General features: G+C 41.3%; 2 long non-coding RNA genes across 2 annotated transcripts; one reads left to right on the forward strand and one right to left on the reverse strand.

Moving 5' to 3' along the window:
* Positions 1-2,784: 2,784 nt before the first annotated feature.
* Positions 2,785-3,913, forward strand: LOC120718364. The gene is made up of 2 exons (XR_005692463.1): positions 2,785-3,131; positions 3,213-3,913. It is a non-coding gene; the product is annotated as an uncharacterized LOC120718364 (long non-coding RNA).
* Positions 3,914-6,884: 2,971 nt separating this feature from the next.
* On the reverse strand, positions 6,885-9,130 carry LOC120718363. Its single transcript, XR_005692462.1, has 3 exons — positions 8,856-9,130; positions 8,694-8,779; positions 6,885-8,619 (listed from the first exon to the last, which is right to left on the reverse strand). It is a non-coding gene; the product is annotated as an uncharacterized LOC120718363 (long non-coding RNA).
* Positions 9,131-9,338: the final 208 nt, after the last annotated feature.

Consider the following 9,338-nt stretch of genomic DNA (forward strand, 5'->3'; position numbering starts at 1 on the left):
TAAGGTGTGTTGTTCACCTTATTAGGCATATTCTAAAAATTGGAAATTATTACATATCCGGGATATTTATGTTTATCCAGATCAATGACAGTTTCTGTAATCATTTTTGAAGTAATTCTGTATTTTTGTCTGATTCTGCAATTAAGAGAGGGAAACAGAGGGAAGGTGCTGTATTCTCCTGTTGAGGCCACTATTAGTGCGCCCCAGGGCAGCTGTGGCTACAATGTAGCTTGCCATCGCCAGTGTGTGAATGTGTGTGTGAATGGGTGAATGACTGAATGTAGTGTGAAGCACTTTGGGGTCCTTAGGGACTGGAAAAGCGCTATACAAATGGAGGCCATTTACCATATTATTGATGCCATAGAAATAAAAGGGAAGTGGGGTTTTTTTTTCCGTTTGTTTGTTTTTTATTCAAATATAATCATTAATTGGTCACAATATTCAGAAACTGTTTCATGGTTCATGTCTTTTTTTCATTTTGTAAAAGATCATTGTTCAAAAGTGTTCTTCACCTTTGAACAGACAATGATATCATTTTGTAAATGATATCATTGTCTGTTCAAATGTGTTCTTCACATACTGCCTGAAATACTGTCAGAAACAGAATGCAACTGTGGCAGCAGGAATTAGCTGCTAGCTAATTGTGTTTTCGGTCATATTTCTTACAAAAAAAGAAACGAGTAATGGATAATTGTATCTTTTTTATGTTAAAACAACAGAAAATAACTAAACACTATAGCTTTCATAGTTTTGCCTGTTTTTGTCTATCGCAACAATGTAATGGTTCAAATGTTGTGGAGGGTATGAAAGCACCAGCACCACTTTTTGCAACACAGTACAAAACCATGACACCATGGCACATCCACCATGTTGTAAAAATGTTTCTAAAGTTGTACTGTTGTACCTCCCTCCTGACCTCTTCCATACATAAGCCCCTTTTTCCATTAGTACTTACCTCAGACTGACTAACCACTGATCGCTTCAGATTGACTGGTTTTACATTAAAATCCAGTACAACCTAACCTGCGTGGTTATTATAATAGCAGCGCGTCCGAGCGCCCTGTGACATAATTAATATGCAACACAAATGCTACAAAAAAAGGTGGACATCGAGGCAAGAATATACCTGCTGCTCAGTGTGTGGCTTTTCTTTAGATTCAGGGACCACGGCGTTGTTTTTTTTGTAGTCATGTTGCCAGGTTTCAAAAATGGCATTTTTAATTTTTGCGACTAAGACACACTCACGCTACTTACCAGCCAATCGGTGGCATGCAGTCTGACGACATCACATTTTAGTACCTGCTTGAATGGATATATGTTAATAAATGTTCCTATTAAGTGCCAATCATAAATTGAAATCTGTAGGAGAACAAGAAAAAACAATCAAATCTAACAACATGCTTTGGAACAAAGTCACCAAACTTTTATCGTGTTTGTTTGTTTGTTGTTGTCTTTAGTTTTGTTTTAAAGATTTTTCTGGTATGGCTTTTCTACACACATTATAAGAGCTTTACCTTACATAAAAACACCATAAGGGTAAGTGCTGCTGTGAACAGTGTTGAGTAAAACGTTACAAAGTAACATTACAAAGTAGGGGTGGGTTTTTATAATCGATTTATCGATTAAAATCGATTCTGGCTTGGATAACGTAAAATCGATTCATTAAAATCCTGAATCTATTTTTTAATATTAATTTATTTTGCCCGAAACGCCAGAATCTCAGGTGAAAGATCACAAAATTTCAACAACCACCAAACAGCTAAGACAATAAATGAGAGCAGGTACACAGCTTCTGCACAAAGACGTAAACACACAGCGCGGACCCGCGGATCAGAATCAGTGAGATGTCGCCTTTCTCAGCTGACGGTCGGGGCTGAAAGCCGACAGCTCTCTGATTCTGATCCGCGGGTCCGCGCTGTGTGTTTACGCCCTTTTTGCGCTGATCATATGGCTGTTAGTTTTATCTCTCTCCAAACAATATTGACCGAACCAGCAGCAAAAGAAGATCCAAACTACGCTTCACATAAACATCGTCATGAATTCCCTCTGACTTTTGCTGACTTTTCAGGATAAAAATCACACTTCATGCACAGCTCTCTCTCTCTCTCTCTCTCTCTCTCTCTCTTTTCTGCATTATTCGCTTGCTTGTTACGCACAAGTCTACCGTTGTCTACAGCGCTGTCGGCCGACGTTTTTTTTTCCCTTTTACTTACTTCCGAAAAGTAAACCTAATTTCTGCCGTTCAATATTGAACAAATTAAAACTTTTTAAAATTAAGCAAAATGCAAAACGCTTAGCCGTGTCTCTAATAAAACCGCTGTAACTTCAGAGGTAATGTTCATGTGTTGATTAATGGTTTTCTTTCGTTTTTGATGTACTGCAGATTATTTTTATAAAATCCCAGGACAGGAAAATCACCTTCATGTTTTTCTGTGTTTTATCTTCAGCTACTTTGACACAAAGGCCTCTGCTGTGATGTTCACACCTTTGATAAAGTCTTGCGTGTGTCAGCTTCCTTTTAATAGATACAAAAATATGTAAATGTACTGATCTGAATTATAATATTTCTGACTGTCAAAATTTCCCAGATTCAAATCGAATCGAATCGAATTAAATCGAATCGTGGATCGAATCGATTCGGGACCTTGTGAATCGGAATTGAATCGATTCTAGAAATCAGTGACGATACCCAGCCCTATTACAAAGTAACATGTTATGGTAATTACATTTTATTTTTCAGTATTGCTGTGATTTAACACGTCGCTGTACTAAATTCAGTAGTTGCATTACAGTCACAGTTATTTCATTAGTCGCGTTTTAAAGGTTCTTCGGTTTTCTACAGACAGTGCTAGCAAACACTCTCCGCTTGTGAGTGAAAAAAGAAAAAGAAAAAACACCCCTTCCCTATTGGTGTTACAGTTTACCATGTCAGTGTCACGGCCAGGGGATCAGCAGGCCGCTGACTAGTAGTGTTCGCTCCCTCTCTCTCTCGCCAGGGCGGAACTCATGGTGGGTTCACGCCCTTGGCCCACGCCCCTCTGAAGGGGAAACACCTGGGCCTCATCAGCGCAGCCAGCATTTAAGCCAGGGAGTGGCTTCTACTCATCGCTGGATCGTTGTGTGTGACTCGCGTCAGTGCAGCCCGACTCTGAGCAAGTTCTCTTTTGCTTCCCTGTGCAAAACGTCTAACGTGTGTTTCCTTCTGTACATAGATCCCCTGGACCCGACCCTGCATTCCCCGAGTGGATTCCCTTTTGTGTGAGTGTTTGGAGAGAGAGCCAGAAGAGGAGCAAGTGTCTTTTCCCTACCTGGATTTCCCCGGAGCCCTTTCCCTGTCACCGCTTTGTATATAGCACTATCCCCTGCACTGTTTGTATATACACCTGGTGGAACTGTAATGAATACTGACTGTGCCTCTGACTCCTGCGTGTGAGTCCTCAAGCGAACCGTGACAGTCAGCCAATCACAAAAATGATATGGCAACATGTGGTACTTGGTTGTTTAGGGAGAAGGGGAAGTTTTTAGGGGTGACACCCGCGACGGAAAGCAGGCGAGAAAAAGAAAGAGAGCGCAAGTTTTCATATGTGAGACATTAGTGACGTTTAGCATGTTTGGAGGCTGTAGTTAGTGTGTTGTGTAGTTATTGTCTTGTATTGTGTGTCAGTTAGACTGCTGAATTTCATATTTGCTCTAAAAAAGTCGTCAAAGGCAGATTCCAGTGTAAACGCTGTTCCCACATGGAAAACTGGACTCATGCACCTCCTGCTGTCAGACCTGCAGGGTTTAGGCCTGTGGTGTTCTCATCTGTCTTATACTGAACACAAACTACATTTGGACTGGCGCAAATAATTTGTGCGCCTTCTTATTTGATGCAGAACACCTGATTGTTCTGTAAATAGATTTAAATGGTTATATAAAAAACACCTGAGACCTTGGCTGCATTTTTAGGTAAATAGCACCATATAACTTTGTTGTTTGCCAAACTTGTGCATATTTTTTAGAGATGTACAATTTCTATTTGCATTTCAAGTTATGAAAATGATTCGTTGAACATGTTTGTGGGTTTTACAGTAAAAAATATAACTTTTTTCTACTCGGATTTTGAATTTTTTGTCTGAATTTAGATGAACTGTGCTAATATAGTATACCAAAATGAAAAAATAACTCAAATTTCGGATATTTGAGGTTGTGCTGAAAATAATGATACCAAACAAGGCAAGAAAAACATATTTTAAAGGTGAAATATAGAGGTAAAATCAAAAGTAGTCAAAAATGGAAAATTATACCCTGGACCCAAGAGGGTTAATGTACCAAATGGTATACCAAATGACTTTCTCTATCAATAATGTGCTACATTATTATTATTATTATATGTTAAATGTCTTAAAATTAAACTACATTCCTTGACTAATAACCCCAACACTGGTTGTCAAATAGTGCTTAGTACTCTATGCTTTCAATTATACAGTCCTAGAAAAGGGTTAACAACCCACTGGCAACCTCCTGCCACTAGCAACAAAATGTGCATTCTGACACTGTTTGCTGAGTGGTTGCTGGCTATCACTGGGTCAGACTGGCTGAAAACTAGGGGTGAAATGATACACAAAATTCACGGTTCAGTTTGGTTTGATACTTTGGTGTCACGGTTCGATATTTTTTTTATACAAAAAAAATGTTCATGCCTTTTTAATTTGTCATTTATTAAAATTATAAATATATATTTTAACTCAAAAGTACAGTTTTTTAAACTTAATGTTGCTAAAACAACAACAACAATAAAAAAAAAAGTGATTTCTCGATCTGTCTGATCGAGAAATACCTCATCTTTGGAAAAGAGAGTTTATTGATAGTTGATAAAATAAATAAAAAAATTTGTATTGTTCGATACATATATGTACCGAACTGAAAGCACTGTATCGAACGGTTCAATACCAATACATGTATTGTTGCACCCCTATTGAAAACAGTGTCAAAAAACCCATTACATGATTGCTTTAATCACCAAAATGTTGCTGTGGCTACTCAGAGGGAAGATTCAAGCTTTTCAAGTTGGCCTTGTTGCCAGGCAGCTGTCATGAACCGGGCCGTACGGTCATGACAAAGAAAACCCCAGACATGGTTAGGAATGTATTCCAAGCTGCTTTATTCTTTTAAAACAAATAAAACAGAAAAGAAACCCTACTGTCAAAAACAAACAGTGCTGTGTGTAATCAGTACCATCAGTAGTGTGTGAAGGAATGGATGAGTGGAAGATGATGCATGTAACCAAACCTAACGCAGCCAGAATCCAACTTGGTGTCTCAGGGCCAACCCAAACTATGCCCTAAAGGCTTTTTATATAGATTCCTGGCACGCTGGCCCAGGTGTTGCCAGTGTCACTGATTGTAAACGGGAACTCCACCTCTCCAATCCCTGCAAACAAGACACACATGAGCCAAAAGGAAGGCAGGGTGCAGTGGGTCGTCACACCCCTCCCCATAAGACCGGAGTCCTCCACAGGATCTCCGTTCCCTGAAAAAAAAAAAGAAAATGTCAAAACCCAGCGAGCACAATACAATCCTCCCCAGGGTACACTGAACTATTCAGAAATTGGAGCTCGAGACAGTGCATCTGCAACCCCATTATCACCTGCCTTTAATGTGTCAGACATCCAAAACATAGGACTGCAGAAACAGTGACCACCTAATCAGTCTCTGATTAGGGCAATGCAACGAATGCAACAAGGTCAGTGGTTGTGGTCTGTATAAACTACTATGGGCTTTACCCCAGAGTCCACATAGACAACAAAGTGCTGCAAAGCCCAAATGAAAGACAGGGCTTCTTTCTCAATCACAGAGTAGTTTAACTGGTACCGGTTCAACTTCTTAGAAAAGAAACTGATTTGTCTATCAACCCCCTGTTGATCTGTTTGCAACAGGACAGCTCCAGCCCCTACAAAGCTTGCATCCACCTGCAAAACAAAAGGGTGGTCAAATCTTGGTGCAGCCAGAACAGGTGTTGAACACAAAAGGGACTTAATACCATCAAAGGCTTCTTGGCAATCCGTTGACCACACAAATGGGACCTTGGTCTTTTATAAGTTGGTGAGTGGTACAACCACAGTGGCAAAGTTTTTACAAAAACCACGATAATACCCCACCATTCCCAGAAACCGCATCAATTCCTTCTTTGTAGAAGGTGGTGGAAAATGCTGGAATGCCATCACTTTAGCCTGGACTGGAGGGACACACCCTTGTCCAACGACCCGACCCAGGTAAGTTACAGTAGCCCGAGCAAAATCACATTTCGCAAGATTTACTGTGAGGTTTGGTTCCTTCAAACGGTCAAACAGAGCCCTAATTCTCTGTACATGAGAAGCCCAAGACTCACTGTAGACCACCAAGTCATCTAAATATACAGCACAACCCGCCAACCCAGCCACAACACGATTCATAAGACGCTGAAATGTGGCTGTTGCATTCCTCAACCCAAACAGCATTACTCTCTTTGACAGGGGAACCTGCCAATAGCCTTTCAGCAGATCAAACTTGCTGACCTACTTGGCTGCACCAACTTGGTCCACACAGTCCTCCATACGAGGCAATGGAAAGGAGTCAGGTTTGGTAACCCGGTTAACTTTTCGAAAGTGAGTACAGGGCGATCATGGCTCAAGAGTTGGGAGTTTGCCTTGTAATCGGAAGGTTGCCGGTTCGAGCCCCAGCTTGGACAGTCTTGGTCGTTGTGTCCTTGGGCAAGACACTTCACCCGTTGCCTACTGGTGGTGGTCAGAGGGCCCGGTGGCGCCAGTGTCCGGCAGCCTCGCCTCTGTCAGTGCGCCCCTGGGTGGCTGTGGCTACAATATAGCTTGCCATCACCAGTGTGTGAATGTGTGTGTGAATGGGTGGATGACTGGATATGTAAAGCGCTTTGGGGTCCTTAGGGACAAGTAAAGCGCTATATAAATACAGGCCATTTACAAACACGGAGACGCCCAACTAGATGAAGAAGGCCCAGCGATGTCATGCTTAACCATGTACATCCAGATACTCACGCTTAGCAGGAGTAACTCTATAGAAAGGTGAATGTGAATATAAACAATAGAGTTTTTTTTTTACAGTAATTACATAAACAAACACAATTGTGTCTGAGAGTCAAATTGATTCACTTAAAAGCCAGTGAACTGTTCAAGTTTGTCAGAAAACTGCTTACTGACTTTATTTAAGGGATAATTTTAAGGCAATATAATATTCCCCTACATCAATATCATGCTCCACCCAGTCTGTACGAGAAGGCACATCATCACACAAACCTGAATACTTCATAAGAAGTCCTTCAAGTTCAGCTGCCTGAGCATTAGGTAAATGCCCCGGAAGACACCCCAAGTTCTCAAGGGTCTCCGAATTCTTCAGGCGCCCAGACAACAACCCCTCATCCGGTTCGACATCTGCATCGGAACCTTCCCTTGTGATGACACTTACTTCATTAACTGCCAAAGCAGGATTGCCAACATGCCTCTTGCCAGCTCACCTGCAACATATAACCTGTGTCTGAAGCGATTCACATAATCAATCAAATTCATGGGTGGGTCTGTTTCCATCCACCCATCCTTAACCCTTTAAGACCTACCATAGAACCAAGTCCGCCAGAGCTTACTTTATATTTTTACATGCTGTAGTGCCATTTTTGGGAGCATTTCAAGTTGCTATATGTGACCAAGTGGTCGGCGGGGTTAGATAAAAGGAAATAATAAAATGACAACGCCACCTAGGGGAATTTCACCCCCAGGAAATATATTTAAGAAAAATAGATAAAAGGAATAAAAGGAGGCTGCACAGATTCAAGGATGCACACTGAGGCAGGCTGGCTCCAATATTAAAACGGTTTTATTTATAGTAAAAATAAATAAAATATTAACAACCAAGATGTAGCGTCATTATTGACAGTGTCCTAAAGTGAAAATAAAACAATCATGGAGCTTGGACTTACCAGCAGCCGTGGAACCAAAAGAAAATCACACAAAAAGAAAATCACTGCAGCCCACCCGGTGCTGTACAAAGGAAAGTGTGAAAACGACCCACCACCTGAGGTCCCAGGGCCACTGGCATGTCCTCCGTTCACTGAAATAAAACACAGAAAAATATGTTAAAAGAATAAAAGGACACTGAGCGTCAGGCTCGCTACAGATCATAAAAAACTAAAACACACTTTAATAAAAGAAATCACACACACACACACACACACACGCAGGAAGGCTTATACCCCACGGGTCAAACTACCACTCGTGCTGGTAGTAATTATTCTTAATCGCAAGCCGGTCTGGCTCCCCACTGGCTGAGACCGGCAACCGAGGCGATTTAAAGTCCCAGCACGACACTCGGGCAGAGGGTCGCTGCAGCCCAATCACAGAAGCGTGGGAACGAGCAACAGTCCAGAATAAAATAGAATAAAAACAGGCGAACAAGAAAAAGGTAAGCCTACTTAATAAAAAGAAGATAAGACAAGCTAAAAACAAGACAAGACGAGACAAGACAGCAGGCTCCACCGAGGAGGAGTCCTCACAACAGCGGCTGGGAAGGCGTTTCACTCTTCCGATTTAGGTTGGGCATTTTGCCACGGAGAGGTGAATACAGCAGTCAAACCCTAAAACAACAGATAAATGTAACCTTAGACTCTTATAGCTATGAATGCTAATAAAAGTAGTTTTAACGGCTTACCCCAGGACCGGAGGTGCTATACTGTCACTGGTGGGGATAACACGAGCACCTTTCTCCGCAACGTCGGAATAGAACAAACTGCCGCGCTACAAAAGGCCGCAAAAACTATATTAACACAAATTCCAGTACTCGGAGGGAATCTGAGGTTAAGCGAGAGCATACCTGTAGCTGTCATATGATCTGCTCTTGCTGATCAGTCCGTCGCAGTGTGCCAGCATTTACTGCTGCTTTGCGCTGAATGCACGGGAGGAATGATCCAACAAAAACACCGGCTTAGCTTTATACGGGCTAACGCCACCCTGCAATCAATATGCAGGTGGGTTCCCAATTAACCTAGTTGCGCAGCGAAAAGAACGAGCGCAAGAGAGAGAGAGAGAGAGAGAGAGAGAGAGAGAAAAAGAAAGGCGAGTAGCCCATCTGTCTACATATACATCAATACTGTTATAGCCCATATTTTAATAATATGTATGCATTAAGTCCATAGTAACTACATCAATTACAAAAAAGTGCAATAAACTACAAAAGAATTGAAAATCGTTTTTGTTTTTTTTTTACATATATTTCTACTTGGAGAAATTTAAGAGGCTTATCCCTCAAAACTTTAAATACAAAAAAGTTGCAAAAAATAGTTTACAACAACAGGAA

The sequence above is a fragment of the Simochromis diagramma genome, unplaced genomic scaffold, assembly GCF_900408965.1.
Source record: "Simochromis diagramma unplaced genomic scaffold, fSimDia1.1 OVJJ01000514.1, whole genome shotgun sequence".
NCBI lineage: Eukaryota > Metazoa > Chordata > Actinopteri > Cichliformes > Cichlidae > Simochromis > Simochromis diagramma.